This window comes from Durio zibethinus, chromosome 27 (genome assembly GCF_047325235.1).
Source record: "Durio zibethinus cultivar Kanyao isolate XHJ-2024 chromosome 27, ASM4732523v1, whole genome shotgun sequence".
Lineage (NCBI taxonomy): Eukaryota > Viridiplantae > Streptophyta > Magnoliopsida > Malvales > Malvaceae > Durio > Durio zibethinus.
Genome location: NC_143188.1, coordinates 9,158,267 through 9,173,780, shown reverse-complemented (window position 1 = coordinate 9,173,780; position 15,514 = coordinate 9,158,267). Strand labels below are relative to the sequence as shown.

The 15,514-nt window shown below is 27.3% G+C and overlaps 1 pseudogene; it reads right to left on the bottom strand.

Annotated features, from left to right (window-relative positions):
* Positions 1-257: 257 nt before the first annotated feature.
* Positions 258-11,739, bottom strand: LOC111279377 (leucine-rich repeat receptor-like protein kinase PXC2; annotated as a pseudogene).
* Positions 11,740-15,514: the final 3,775 nt, after the last annotated feature.

The window sequence follows — 15,514 nt, the reverse complement described above, 5'->3', positions numbered from 1 at the left end:
AATGCAGTTTTCCTTTTCTCCTAAGTTTTAGACAAATAATAGTAGCAGTAATAATTTCTGTTTACTCTCCCTCCCTAGATATAGTTATTGTTTAGAATTGAAGTTAGCATGAGGCAGAAGGGATCCAGCCAGCCTAACCTAATCACTTAAAAATGGTTTTAGAACCTCCACTGTCCACACTTGCCAGTTTAATTACATCATCATCCTTGGTATTTGTTTTGTAGAACTTTTTTTAAGAATTATTATCAAACATTAGGTTTTACTCATTACAATACATTCTAGTTATAATATTTCTTTCAAAAGGGTTAGTACAATCAATGTAGACTCCTATGGGAAGACATGGTATGATTTTGAAGCACCAAATAAATAATGCCATGCTTGCCACCATTGCCCAAAAAGAAAAAAAAAAAATAAAAGTTGAAGAAAAATGTGATGATGTCCAACGCCCTTTTTATTAGGTTCCCTTCCCGTGGGTATTAAATTAAAACTTCAAAACGAAGTATTAATAATTTGATCAGATTGTGAAAACAGGGGGTCTAACCTCTTATGATTCAATCATACATTTTGGTAACAAACTTTGGGTTCGGGTAGGATACTTGGTATCAGTAGGGGCGTGTGACTGCTGGGTTTGATTTTTAAAAGCTGTTGACCATGTTGCACACCTTACGGCCAAGGGTGCCAAATATTCTAAAAAGGGAAAAGCATAAAAGATTGAATTCAAGCTTTAAACAAAAAACGCAAATGAGTGCTTTTCTTCAACGTCGTAATGTGTTTCTATCATACCATTCACTTCTGCATTTACTTTATGTTTTGATTACATTGTCAGCTTGCATTGCTTTATTTCACTTCCTCTTCCTGTTCTTATTGTGCATTTTTTTTTCCCTTTTTCGTTGCTTTCCTTCATTCTTTCAATCCACACTCGTTCATAAGGGAAACAAATACAGGATATGAAACGGAAGATTGTCTGGTTATAAACAGAAATACCTTTGATGTTGAATAATATCTAAAGTCTCATTTTCTGACAGTGAATAGGATTGGTAAGTGAAGCTGTATGTAACAAAATACCAAAAAGGAATGGGGGAAAAAAATAAGGCACTAAGGCGTACAATAAAACATTAAGAATTGGGAAAAAGTGGGGCGGGGGAGTTTGTTTCATAATCTGTTTCTCTTTTACCATAGAACAAACTGGATTCTTCTTCACCGGGATTTCTCAATCTCTAATCAATTACTCTAGCTCCTCCTGGCCATCAGAAGGGCATTGGATTAGCTCTAAAATGTTTACTACTTCTTCCATGTCTGGCCGATTTGATGGCACTTGAGATGCACATATTAAACCAAGCTTTATGACTGGAATTCCCTCTCCTGCTGGGACGTTACTCCGAAGCCTCCCATCAACACATTTCTCTACCCTACCATCCTCAAACGCCTGCCTGACCACGTCGGACAGCACCACAACATCATCCTCCATGAATTCCACTGGCTTCTTCCCTGTTATCACCTCTAAGACCAAGATGCCAAAGCCATACACATCACATTTCTCGGTTATTTTCAGAGTCTTACATGCAAATTCAGGAGCCATGTAACCAAGTGCACTTTGTATTTTACTGCTTAAAATGCATCGATCTAGTGTTGGCAACAGCCTTGCAAGGCCAAAATCTCCAACCTTGGCCTCACCGTAGCTGTCTATCAGAATATTAGTTGATTTAAGATTATAGTGAATAATATTCATTCAGTGCAACTAGGCCAGACCCTTGGCCATCCCAAGAATTATGTTAAATCTTTGACGCAAGATAGGCAACTTTTGCCAGCTCCGTCATGGAAGTGCTTATACAAATTCCCACTTGAAACAAATTCATAAAAGAGGAGTTGCAAGGAAGGAGTCCAGTAATATCCTTCAAGATCTACAAGATTTCCAATTTTTTTTACTTCCCTTTCGAACTTCTCTTAAGACTTGATCAAACTTGAAACAGTCAGCTTCTTGATGGCAACTGCACGCCCATCGCGAAGGATTGTTTGATAAACAACTCCAAACCCTCCACGACCAAGCTCACAGTCCTTGTTAAGTAGGGAATGAGCCCTGGCAACAAAGTCAGCATCCCCTGAAAACATTACAAGTTTGCCATAGTTTGGATCATGGGTGGGAGAACAACTAAAATCTTCCCCACCAGATAAGGTGAGAGCTCCAGGAGCACATGACATAGAAGAGCGGGCATGGATATTTAGGACAGTGATAGCTACTACACCAATGACAACGAAAGCAGCTGCACCAATGGCAATGAGGGCAGAGATGCTGAGCACAATTTTCTTGCGATGATGATTTGGAGAGGAGCCACCAATGGAGTTGGACGAGTTAGGGTTGAGGACAATGGGCTTGGGATGGACAGCTGGGCAAGAGCGGTTGACAGCTGAACCACACAACGATGGATTTCCAGAGACGGATGAAGTAGGGATGGTATTGAAGAAACCCCCAAGTTGAAGTTCACCATTAAGGTGGTTGTGAGAGATATTAAAGGACAAGAGTTGAGAAATATTTGCTAGCTCTTTTGGCAAGCTTCCAGTTAGGCCATTCAATGACAAATCTACATACTGGAGGTTGCTTAAGTTTGAAATGTCAGGAGGGATTGAGCCAGATAGGTTGTTCTGGGATAGAATTCTGTACCATTGAAATAGAAACCAGAAAAAAAATGTAAAAAAAATGTTAGAAAAATGGAGGTGCCCTGTTTAAAATTTGAATGTAGAATGAGTACTGCTACATTAACACCAAAAACAGGAGAAAATCCAATCATGGACTAATAAAAAAGGAAAAAGAAAAATCAATCAGACCAATTCAATTCTAGAAAAGCCATTTTTTGTCTATTTAAAATATTGTAAGCAACAGCCTGGGTTCCTAATAAAACAACTTACAACAAGTCATTCGCTTATGAGTCAACAAGGACCTATCATCTCCCTAAAGAATGACAACGATCATTTATATATCACTAGTTTTATTCCACGTGCTAGGCACGATATTGTTAACCAAATTATAATTATAATATAATATAATAATTTTGATATTTTATAATAATAAAATTGAAATAATTATCATTGTATTAAATTAAATTAAAAATGTAAATTTAAGTTCTAAAAAATAAATATAACAAAAAATTAAAATTAAAATTCTAATAAAAATAAATATTTAATCTTTCTTTATTTTGATTCTTTTTAGAAAATTTCTTTTAAGTCTTTTAGTGTTAAGTCATCATCTTCATTCTTTTTTTCTAATTTTTTTCCTTTTTAAATTTTTTTTTAACTATAAAAGATTATCTTCTATCACAATTAAATCGGACTATATTCTTTTCTTCTTCTCTATTTTATGTTTCTTCTAGAGCTTTTTTAAGCTTTTTTAGTAGTGGAGTTTTATCTTCAATTTTATAAATTTTTTAGGTAATTGATCATTGTCGAACTCATTCAAACTATTACTTTTCATTTATTGCTATTTAAATTTTAAATTCTTTTTTTTTATTTGAAACCAAAATTTTATAAAGTTTTTGTTACTTGAAATAAAGTAAATATATACTTTTTTTTTTCATTACTAACTTATGTTTTTAACATGTACTTATTTATAATATAAATCATTTTGTAATTTCATTCTATAGTAAAAAATGCATACTTATATGAATTTTACTAATTACAAATATTAATTTGTAAACATATTCTAAAAAAAGGATGTGAAGTTATAAAAAACTATTACTATCTTGATGTAATAATCAATGATGTTTATTTATGTATTTATAAGGGATATTAACTAAAACTACTTTTAGTATCAAATACTTATTTCTTAAAAAGCTATTAAATATACATAACTTATTAAAATATGTTATATTAAGAGTTTAAATAACAAACTTTACTTAAAGGTATACCTTATCCTAATCAAATAGTTTTTTATGTTGTTCTTTAAATATTCAAATACTTTTTTCAATTAACTTTGGTTCAATATTATTATTGTTTGTTAAATAATGACATATCATAATTTTAAAATTAATAAGATATGATCTATTTTAGACAAATATCAAAAGGTATATTTTGAAGGAAAATTATGCTTTAAATCTTAGACTTTAAAATTGATAGTGAATATATTTTTAATATTTGAACTCTTTTTTAATTAAAATGGAGTAATTTCATTATTCAATGAACACTTAATTATTTATCAAGTATAAGTCATTAAAAAAATTTATCATTTAAATGATATTGTTATAAAATTATAATTTATAGAATTCATACTATTATTAGTGTTATTAGATCATATATTTTAATTTAAAATATTATGTACCTGAGAAAATAACTAATAGATAATTTTTTTATGGTATTTTCCAATAAATTTAGACTCATTATTTTTCTCTTTCATTTTAAAAATATCTTTAAAGACAATAATTTTTTGTGTAATTGCTATCAATGTTATAAATGATACCATAAAACACAACAATTTATTTTAGTAAAGATACAACATTAATCTAGTTACTATTAATATATTATCAAATAGACAATCAATGACATACAAGTATAGATAAAGTTATTCCAAATTTTCACTTCAAAATTTGATTTTTTTAATCAAAATATGTTGTTATAGTAATTGGTACATGAATATTGTTTTAATTATTTATATATGTGAAAAATATCCACAAATATTATAACTCAATACCTTAGTATTAAATGGCAATTAGTATAATTTTTTAAATCAATTAAATATGTTAGACATATTAAAAAAAATATAGCTCTATGTCAATATTTAACAAAAAAAAAAACTACTAAGTTAGTAATGATTTACTACTACATGTTATCGATGATTTACTGCTAAGTTATATTACTAATTTATTATTAAAATATGAATAATTTACTATTAAGTTATCCAGACTTTACTACTAAGCTAAAACTGATTACTAATAAGTTATTATTGATTTATTGTTATCACTGATTTATAACTAAATTATAAGCGATTTAACATTTAATTATAAATAAATTACGACTAAGATAACTCTGATTTATTACTAAGTTTTTACTTCACTCTTGCTAGTAACTGGAGTTCAATCCCTGAAAACATCAAATACAAAAAACTTTATCATCAATTGACAATTAAGTTATTATTGATTCATTACTATGTTATTAGTAGTGTATTATTAAATTATTAATGATTTACTATTAAGTTATAAATGATTTATTATTAAGTTATTAATGATTTAGTACTAAGTTATTGATAATTTATTATAAAGTTATAACTAATTTACTATAAAGTTATCAATGATTTACTACAAAATTATTATTGATATACAACTAAGTTATAAATGACTTATTACTATGTTATTAGTGATTTATTGCTAAATTTAGTGATTTACTTTTATGTTATTATGCATTTACTAATTATCATTGATATATTACTAAGTTTTCAATATTTAGCTATTAAGTTATCAATTATTTACTACTAAATTATCATTGAATTAGTACTAAGTTATTTATGATATACTATTAATTTTATCAATTAATTACAATATATGAGACAATTTTCTTTTTATATAATATAACATTATTGTTTTGTTCAAATTTAAAAATTTTTTACTAAATTTTTTTAATGAATAAGTTCATGGTAGGTTTATCCTAATCCTTTTCTCTTTCTAGTAACCAAGGTTAAATCATTAGTAACTTTAAGTATAAAAAAAAATGTTATCACTAATTAACAAATAAGTTATTACTCACTTACTACTATCTTATCATTGATTTTTTACTAAATTATCATGATTTATCACTAAGTTATAGATGATTTACTGCTAAATTATAAACGATTTATTACTAAGTTATTGATAATTTACTATTAAGTTATTAATAATTTATTATAATGTTATTTCTGATTTACTATAAAGTTATTAATGATTTACTATAAAGTTATTAATAATTAACTAATTTACAACTAAATTATCATTGCTTTATAACTAAATTATCACTGATTTACAGTTAAGTTATTAATGTTTTACTATTGCGTTATTAGTAATTTATTACTAAGTTATCAATAATTTATTACTAAATTATTAATGATTTACTATTATACTATTATGCATTTGGTACTTTGTTATCATTTTTTTACTACTCAATTTTAGTAATTAGCTATTAAATTATCATTGATTTATTACTAAATTATTTATAATTCACTACTAAATTTATAATTTAATTACTATTAAACTAAATTAAATTTACTATTATACTATCACTAATTTACTACTAAGTTTTCATTAATTTACTACTAAATTATCAATGATTAACTATTAAGTTATCATTTTTTATGAAGTTATCATTAATTTACAACTATGTTATTATGCATTTACAACTATGTTATAATTGATTTATTATTAAGTTATTATGCTTTGACTATTATATTATTACTAATTTACTACTAAATTATAATTGATATATTATTAAATTATATCTCTAATTTACTATATTAAATTATTACTGATTAACTATTAATTTACTGATGATTATTATTAAGTTATATTGATTTACTTTTAATTTTCAATTATTAATTACTACTTAGTTATAAATTATTTACTATTAAATTATCATTGATTTATTACTAAGCCATTTATGATTTATTACTAAATTTTTCAATTAATTACTACTCCCTTTATCTATTCGCAGTTAAATTGTCACAATTGATCTTTTTGGTTAAATTTTTCTAACTTTGATATCTATTATTTTAAATATTTTAATAAATTAAATTTTACAAAACATTTATTTAGAAACCACTTCATCTAAAGTTTTTAAAATATTTTTTCATATTTTTATCAATAATAAATAAAAAAGAACTGGTGATTAAAATTGAAAAAAAATTGACCAACAAAAAAAAATGTGACAATTTTATTGAGATGGAGAGAATATTAAACTGATTCTTATTTACTATTAAGTTATCATTAATTTACTATTAAGTTCTCATTGATTTATTACTAAGTTATCAATAATTAATTACTAAGTTATAATTTATTTTTTATTTAGTTATATTTAATTTACTAATATGTGTTATACATTTACAATTATGTATAAATGATTTACTGTTAAATTATTTATTATTTCAAATTATGTTATTATGTATTTATTATTATGTTATCATACACAATTTTATCAATTATTTACTACTAAATTATTATTTATTTACTATTAAGTTATTATTATTTTACTATTAAGTTATCCATAATTTATTGTACAGTTATCATTAATTTAGTATAAAGTTGTTATTAATTTTGTCTAAATTATCACTAATGTATAAAAAAAATTATCAATAATTTGCTACTATATTATTATACATTTACTACTAAGTTATAATTGAGTTACCATTAAATCTTCTATAATTAATTTAATTGTGTAAATCATATTAATAGGTGTAATATATTATAAACACTAAATTATTCATTTGTAGAAAAACTATTTTAAGCCTTCTAACCGTATTGTTTACGTTACTAAAGCAAAACTATTTTAATAAGAAAATAAATAAAAAGTAGGTAATATTTTAATTTACTAAAAAATATTAAATAAAAATAAATATAGATAATTTAATAAATTATCACATTTTCTATATAATATAGATATATATTAAACATTTTCTTAATTATAGAATGTTTTGTTCAAGGTAGGCTATAAAATCTAAAGTATGTATATGTTTGTGAGTATTCTAAATATTTAGCTAAATTTAAATAAATTTTTTATAGTAAAGTTGACTAAATTCCAAGTGGAGCACTTTTTACGCATTAAGAGAAAAAAAATGACAAGTTATCATTTGTCGTCCAACACCTTTTTTTTTTAATCATTTATATATATATATTATGATACATTGACCCACTGAATAATAAAAAGACTAATTTAATAATTTTACGATCTAAATGAAATATTAATTGATTCATTTGTTTTATTTTTGTATATATATAATTTAACATTATTAATTGAATTAATTTTTTTATCTTAATTGTAAGATTATATAAATAAACGTATTTTATTTCACATCCTCATACTTCAAATTTTTTATTATGCAACTAATGTGTTTAATTATATGTCTTCCTTTCTTTATGAATCAAAGAATTGGTTGGACATGCATGATTGGCATGCAATGTATTATTAATAGGAGTGTAAAAAATAAAAAAATCACTTTTAATATTATTTAGAGTTCACACTCTCATATGTAGATATCATAGATGATATATGTATTTATCTATAATAAACACACTCATAAAGTTCAAATAATTATTAAATAGATGCTTTCGTAATAAGAGTACAAATTAATAATTATATACTTAAAGAATATAAACAAATAATAGAAAATAAACTATAACATTATTGATTCAAAGAATATAATAATTGGTTACAAAACTAACAAAGCTTTGATTATTCAACAAAATGCGCACAATTAATCATGTGATTAAAATATTTTTCACTATCAAAATACAAAAATATTCTAGAGCATTCTTGATTGAAAAAAATAAATTTATATTATTCAAAGAAAAATTATAAAATATATTGATAGTAAAGTTTTTAAATTTCACAATTGAAATTAGTAATGTAACACACATACCCTTTAAGCTTCAGAGTATATTAAAAAAGACTAATTGAAAAAATAAGTGAGTTATATTAAAAAAAAAAAAAACCTAATTTCAAAAATAAGTGAGTGATGTGTTAATTTTTTAACCCATTTGTGAAATTAAAAAAAACTCAACTAATATTATATCAAATAATTTCTCTTCGTCAAGTTTAATGTTTCTTAATAGTACTGACTATGATTTCATAAAAATATCTTAAGTAAAAAATATTTGAAATTAAAAATAAAAGAATAAGGATTGACTGAAATTAAATTAGATTTAATATAGAATCAATCTATAGAAGACAAAATAAAATCTAAGTTTAGTTACAATTCACATATACAAGAGATTTTGTTCATAAAGCAAAGATTCATTTAGTCATTGTAACGTTAAGACATTATTGCATAAAGTGATTAGAAATATTATGATAAAAAAAATTAATGTTTGCAATAATTATACATATAAATGTATATTTATCATAAAAAATAAAAAAAAATTCAAATATACAAACTTACCGCAATACATGTATTACTCTTTCTCAATGATATTTTAATAATTTAATTAATAATTTTGTATGAACTTTAATTTTAATTGATCTAAATTAAATAAATAAAAAATATGAATATATTTAAGTACTCATGATATGTACTATTAAAGAAGATAAAGAGTAAATTAGGTTGCATCTTGAAAAAGAAAAATTATATGTTTTACTTAAGATAAAATTAAATGTTTTTGGGGCATAAACATTATGATATAATAATTTAGACTAAAATAATGACTCATTGAGTGACAGAGGAAAGATTTTGTCTATGTTTTGTTCAATATCAAGGACTCATAGTATGCCATAGCTCATAGGATGAGAAATATGTTTTATATGAATTTAATTGAATTATTACTTATGAAATTGAACAAAAAAATCCTACAAAAAAAATAGATAAGAGTAAATTTGAGTTAATTTTTGACAACACATCCACCATATCCCACAAATAAATTTTTAATGTAGTTTAATTTGATATAAATTCTATTCATAAATTTATAATTGATTTAAATTTAAATAACTAATGAATAAAAAGTTATATATTTAATGACAAATAATCTTTATTAAATAAATAAATAAATGCTAGAAATTTAAAGGTAAATTTGTTATTTTTTAAAATTCATAAGGATATTTATGTTATTCACTTTTAATACTTTTGGATTAATTTAAATAATTAACTAATAAATTATATATATTTAATGGAAAATAATCTTTAATACATAAATAAAAAATGCTAGAAATTTAAAGGTAAATTTGTTATTTTTTAAAATTTATAAGAGTATTTATGTCATTCATTTTTAATAGTTTTAGAGTTCACACTTTTATATATAGATGATTTGCTTATTCAACGACTTAAACATATTATTTGATAACTTTAAGGAACTAATGGATTTGAGAAGTGCCAATCCAAATAGCCATGATACATTTAACTAAAGTCGGTGATCAATCCATATAAAGCACTGTAACAGCCTCAGGAATAATACATGCTTCAAATGTAGGGCAGCAGTTAACATCAATTAGACAGAGCCTAATAGTGTAAAGTTAATGTGCCAATGCAAACTTTTTCAGTATTAAGAAAACTTTAAAGCTTAAATAACAATGTATATAACTCAAGATAAAGCCCCCGGAAGAAATAAATAAAAGAGTAAGGAAGAACTTACAAAATTGTTAGTGATGAACAATTCACTATCTGAGTTCGAATTTTCCCAGATAGAAAGTTCCTCTGCAACCTCAGTTCCTTAAGTGAGATCGCTCCTCCAATTTCAGAAGGAATGCTTCCATTCAGCATATTGTCACTTAAATCAATAACTTCTGCGGTCTTCAATTCTCTTATGCTGGCCGGAATAGAACCAAAAAGATGGTTCCTGGGCATATTAAGGAAGAGCAAGCGGCTAAGAACCCCAAGGTTAGATGGAATTTCACCAGATAAAGAATTTGAAGAAAGATCCAAGAACTGAAGGCCTTGATAAGACGGCCCTCTTGAAGCGAGTAAAAGGCTTTCCGTGCTCCCAATAAGCTTGTTTCCAGAAACCAACGCACTCTTCTCACCCATCTTAAATATCCATGATGGAACGTTGCCTCTCAACAGATTCTGGCTGATATCCATAGCCAAAAGGTTAAAACAATTAGCCATTGACTCTGGCAATGCACCTGTAAACTGGTTCATTGACAGATTCAATTCCCTCAGCAACTGCAGATTTCCCAGAGAAGATGGAACTCCACCAGAAAAGTGATTTGCAGAAAGATCCAAACTCTCAGGATTTGTCAATTGTCCAATCCAATCCAGAACTTGTCCCCTGAAAGAATTTCCTCGTAAACTGATTGAAGTACATGAACCAAGCCTCTGCATTGAATCCGGAAGGCTACCAGACAAATAATTCTCAGTAAAATCTATCAATTTCAATAGTGAACAACTTCCAATATCTCCTGGCAGCCTGCCACAGAAACTGTTGTTTCCCAAATCTATTTGTCTCAAATCGTACAAGTTTCCAATTCTTTGAGGAATCTCTCCCTCCAACAAATTACCAGACATATCAAGGGATTGAAGGCTCCTCAAAAACCAAATTCCAGAAGGCAACTGCCCAGAAATCTGATTAGATGAAAAGTTAACCGCCGTAAGAGCCGAACAAGAGTTCAACGAATCAGGGATTTGCCCTGTAAGATTGTTTTTTGCAAAAGAAACCGACTTTAGAGACCCACATTGTGCAAAAAATTATCAGGGATCGACCCAGACAAGCTGTTTCTACCTAAATCAATAACCTCCAAGCTCCCAATGTGAGAAAGCTCAGAGTTTATCTTTCCTGTAAGGTTGTTATTTGAAAGTGATAAAACTCGAAGGAACTGTAACCGTAATAAGCCACGGCCAACATGACCAGAAAGAGAGAGGCCATCAAGGCGAAGCTCCGTGACCCGGTAAGTAGTCGGGTTACATTTAACACCCACCCAGTCGCAGGGATCGTTGTCATCCTCAATCCAAGATTGGAGCTTTGCATTTGGGTCTTTGAGCCCTGCTTTGAAGAAGATTAACCCCAAAACATCGTCGTCGAAGATTGGCTGTTGAGAGTTTACAACAACTGAAACCAAAACAAGAAAAACTAAGACCTTTAACAGCATTTTTTTCCCTTCAACTCAATAGAGAAAAAAAAATGCTAAGCCCCCATGGTATTGTTATTATATTATATATATCTAGTATCTCTATTGTATAGATTAAATGGAAGCTAGAAATGGTAAAATTTGGAGGAGGAAAATTCGGGGTGTGAATGTGAACACTGAACAGGGAGAGAAGAAGAAGAAAGTGTTCAAGTGGTGAAGGTAGAAAAGGACAAAGTAGATGGTCAGAAATGCTTTGAGCAAAACAAAGAGATAGGCAATGAAGAACCTCTTTTTCGACCCAAAAGAAAACAAAAAAAACGGATTCTCTCCACCAAAACCACTTCTTTGGCTTCCTCTTAGTTTCAGCTAAGAAAGAGAGCCCAAACCCCTAAAGTTGAAAACAACTTACTACAAATTCGAGCTCAGAAAGAGAGAAAAAAAAAAAAGAGACTACAGTGTTAGAGCTGCTGGGTCAGGTCAGGTCATCTGTTGTTTGAGCTGAAAAGGTGGCGTTGGTCCGTTGGAGAAGAAATAAAAACACAGTGGAGAGTGAAGAGAGAAAAAGACGAATAATTAATGATGGAAATAAGAGTTGATGTTGTTGGTGCGTTGGGTACATTACAATAAAAGAGAAAGGAGTAGAGTAAAGCTTCAGAGGCCTAAAATAAATACAATATTGTTTTAAATTGAATTTGTGATTTTTTAAAGTTTCATTGCATTTTGAGTAGTATAAAATTATCAAAATATTTTTAAAGATATTTTTATAATTTAGCTTTCTCAAAGTTAAATTTTTGTGAAAGCTTATTTGATATTATTTAATGATTTTTGATGCTTCAAAATCTTAGTCACACTTTAGGAAGTGTGAATTTACTAAAATATCTTTAAGGGTACTTTCATAAATTGACTTTTTTAATATCAAAATTTTATGAAAAATTTTAGATCATGATTTAATATTATTTGATGATTTTTAGAATATTGAAACCTCGATTCTACCTCAAAATGTGTGAAATTACAAAAATACCATTTTGAAATATTTTTGTAATTTGACTTTCCCAAGGTTATTTTTCGTGAAATATTCTAGATCATGTTTTTAAATTATTTGATAAATTTTGATGCATTAAAAACTTTGGCAACACTTCAAGAGATATGAAATTACTAAAATACCTTTTAGAGGTAATTTTGTAATTTAACCTTCACGACGTCAAATTTTTACATAAACTTCTTGATCTTAGCTTTATATTATTTAAAGATTTTTGGTGCTTTAAAATCATGAAAATGAATAAGGGAAGCATTGTTTTCCTAGAAAATGGCTTAGAAATCGAAAACTTTCTAAAATGGGGTAAAATGGCATTTGCACTTGGTTCCAACAACATTAAAAATATAATCTTTGGCAATAAGCATTCTTAACCATAGGATGATCTTGAGAGGCTAGATCTAAGGGTAAAAGTTGGCACCTTGCAAAGAAAACAACAGAGAATATTTAACCATTAAATGAACTTTTAATCAAAGGGCTTGCATGCATTAAGGAAGAGATATTTTCTATTCATTAGAGGCCAGGATTCATGTTTTGGAAGAGAAGGAAGCCAACTAGGATGTGAGGAAGGGAGGAAAAAAAAGAAGAAAAAAAATCTTGGTGAAGAGCTTAGAGTAGGTATAATTATTCTACCATTTTTCCTTTACATTTTCATAAACATTCCGTACCATTTATCATATTTTTCATACCATTTAGCTTTTAATTTTTTATTTTTTGAGAAATTTATAGTTTTTCATTTGATTTCAAGCTTGGATCAAAACTTTATCCAACAAAACCATAGTTGGATTGAATTAAAGTCAAGCAACAAAAAAACAAGAATCCACTATTTAAAGCTGTTGGAGGTTTGGCCAAACCTCCTTCTATCATGGCTAAACCTCATTTTGGTTCCTTTTAAATGTTGTCCTAGCTTCTCATCTATATGAATGATTTAGTTATTGGTTTGCTTGTTATTTGCATGAATTTTGATCAATTTAGTGGTGTATATTTGGTGTTTGGCTATGTATATTTGGTTTTATGGTTTCTTTACTATTTAGTTCATTACATATTTGATAAAATTTCTTTCATGGTATAAAAGCCTTCATGTGATGATTTTATGAATAATTGATGCATGTTTAGATCAAATGAATGGTTGTGAAATTGTGGGGAAGCCATGAAGAGGTTCAGCCAAGCTATTCCCATGCTTGGCCAAAACCTCTTAGCTTGATGGAAGCCTAAATGTTGGTTCATTCATATGTGTTTGCTTGTGTTCTTGCATTCTTCTTCAAGAGTTCCATGTATTTGATTAAATTTTCCATAAATAAAATGTTAGTTTAGTAGGTTGTATGGTTATATTAGTGTTTACTTGCATGAGGTTCAAAAAAGAAAAAACATAGTGACATGTCTTAAAATTCCAAAAACAATTAGTGTTTGATCCATTTACATCACATTCTCATATGCACATTTAGTTTGTAATATAGTTTTTAAAATGCCTAGATTTGTAATTAGTTTATCCTTTAATCTTGCATTTTTCATGTATCAATATTTATATTTTTACCAATGGCATTTTTGTTATTTGTTTTCATCATAAGCATTTTTCACGAAATGCTAAACCCTCATGAAACCTTAAACTACCCATGAAACCCTAAAACCACCCATGAAACCCTAAACCTTAAACATAAACCCTAAACCAAAACCTTAAACCCTAAATCTTAAACCCTAGCCTAACTTAGACCCCAACCAACCTTAAACCCTAACCTAGACTCCAAACCAACAAAAACCCTAAACCTAACCTCGAAACCAAACCTAGACCTGAAACTTCCCTCAAACCCTAAAAACCTAAACCAACCCCCAAACTTTAAAACCAACACTAGCCACATTTCATGTATTTGCATTTTATTTTACTTTGTTGCAAGCATCTTTAAATTATCATGCGTTTATACCTTGTCATTCATATCATGTATTCATCATATATTATATTCATGCATATCATAAATATGTTTTTAAGTGATGCTTTTTCCAAGAAAAATATTTTAACTAAGATAATATCTCAATTAAATATAGTCATCGAGATCTAGCCTAAATATAAAGGGGATTCTCAGTTATTACTATTTATGCTAGGTGTTATCTCAGTTTTGTAGGGCAATTTGAAAACTCTAAAGGATATTTTTGAAACTCTACCTAAATATAGGAGAGTGAAAAAGGTGTTTTGATACTTAAGGTATTTTCACTTTGATCTAAAAATAAATTGTTTTATTTTTATTTTTTTAAATTGATTTGTATTCAAAATGAAAAAAAATTCAAGTTCTTTTTATGAATTAATGAAAAAGGAATTAATTTCTAAGCACTAAAATGGGACCATTTTAACCAAAGTTTAAGGATAACATACTATCAACTAGTATGCTTTTCGATGGGTGCTATGAGGGTGCTAATCTTTCTCCACGTGTAATTGACTTCTAAACCTTAAATTTGATTTTGTAGACCTCAATGTTTCTTTTTATAAAACCTTTAAATCTTTTAACTATTTTATAAAAAAGGACAAAAATATTTGGGTGACCAATCACACCCTAAAAAAGATTGGTGGTGATTCATTTTTTTTTTGTTTATCAAAAATGCTTTTTAGCTTCCATTTTTTGAATTCCTAATTCGTCCGGTGCTCGGGTCATTATCTCTAGTCTTGAAACATCACACTTGCTTGGCAACTCCTATGGAGATACATTTTTGGAAAGTCAAGCCAAAGATTGATTCATGTTATCATAAATTTTAGTTTAATAATCCTAATTAGTA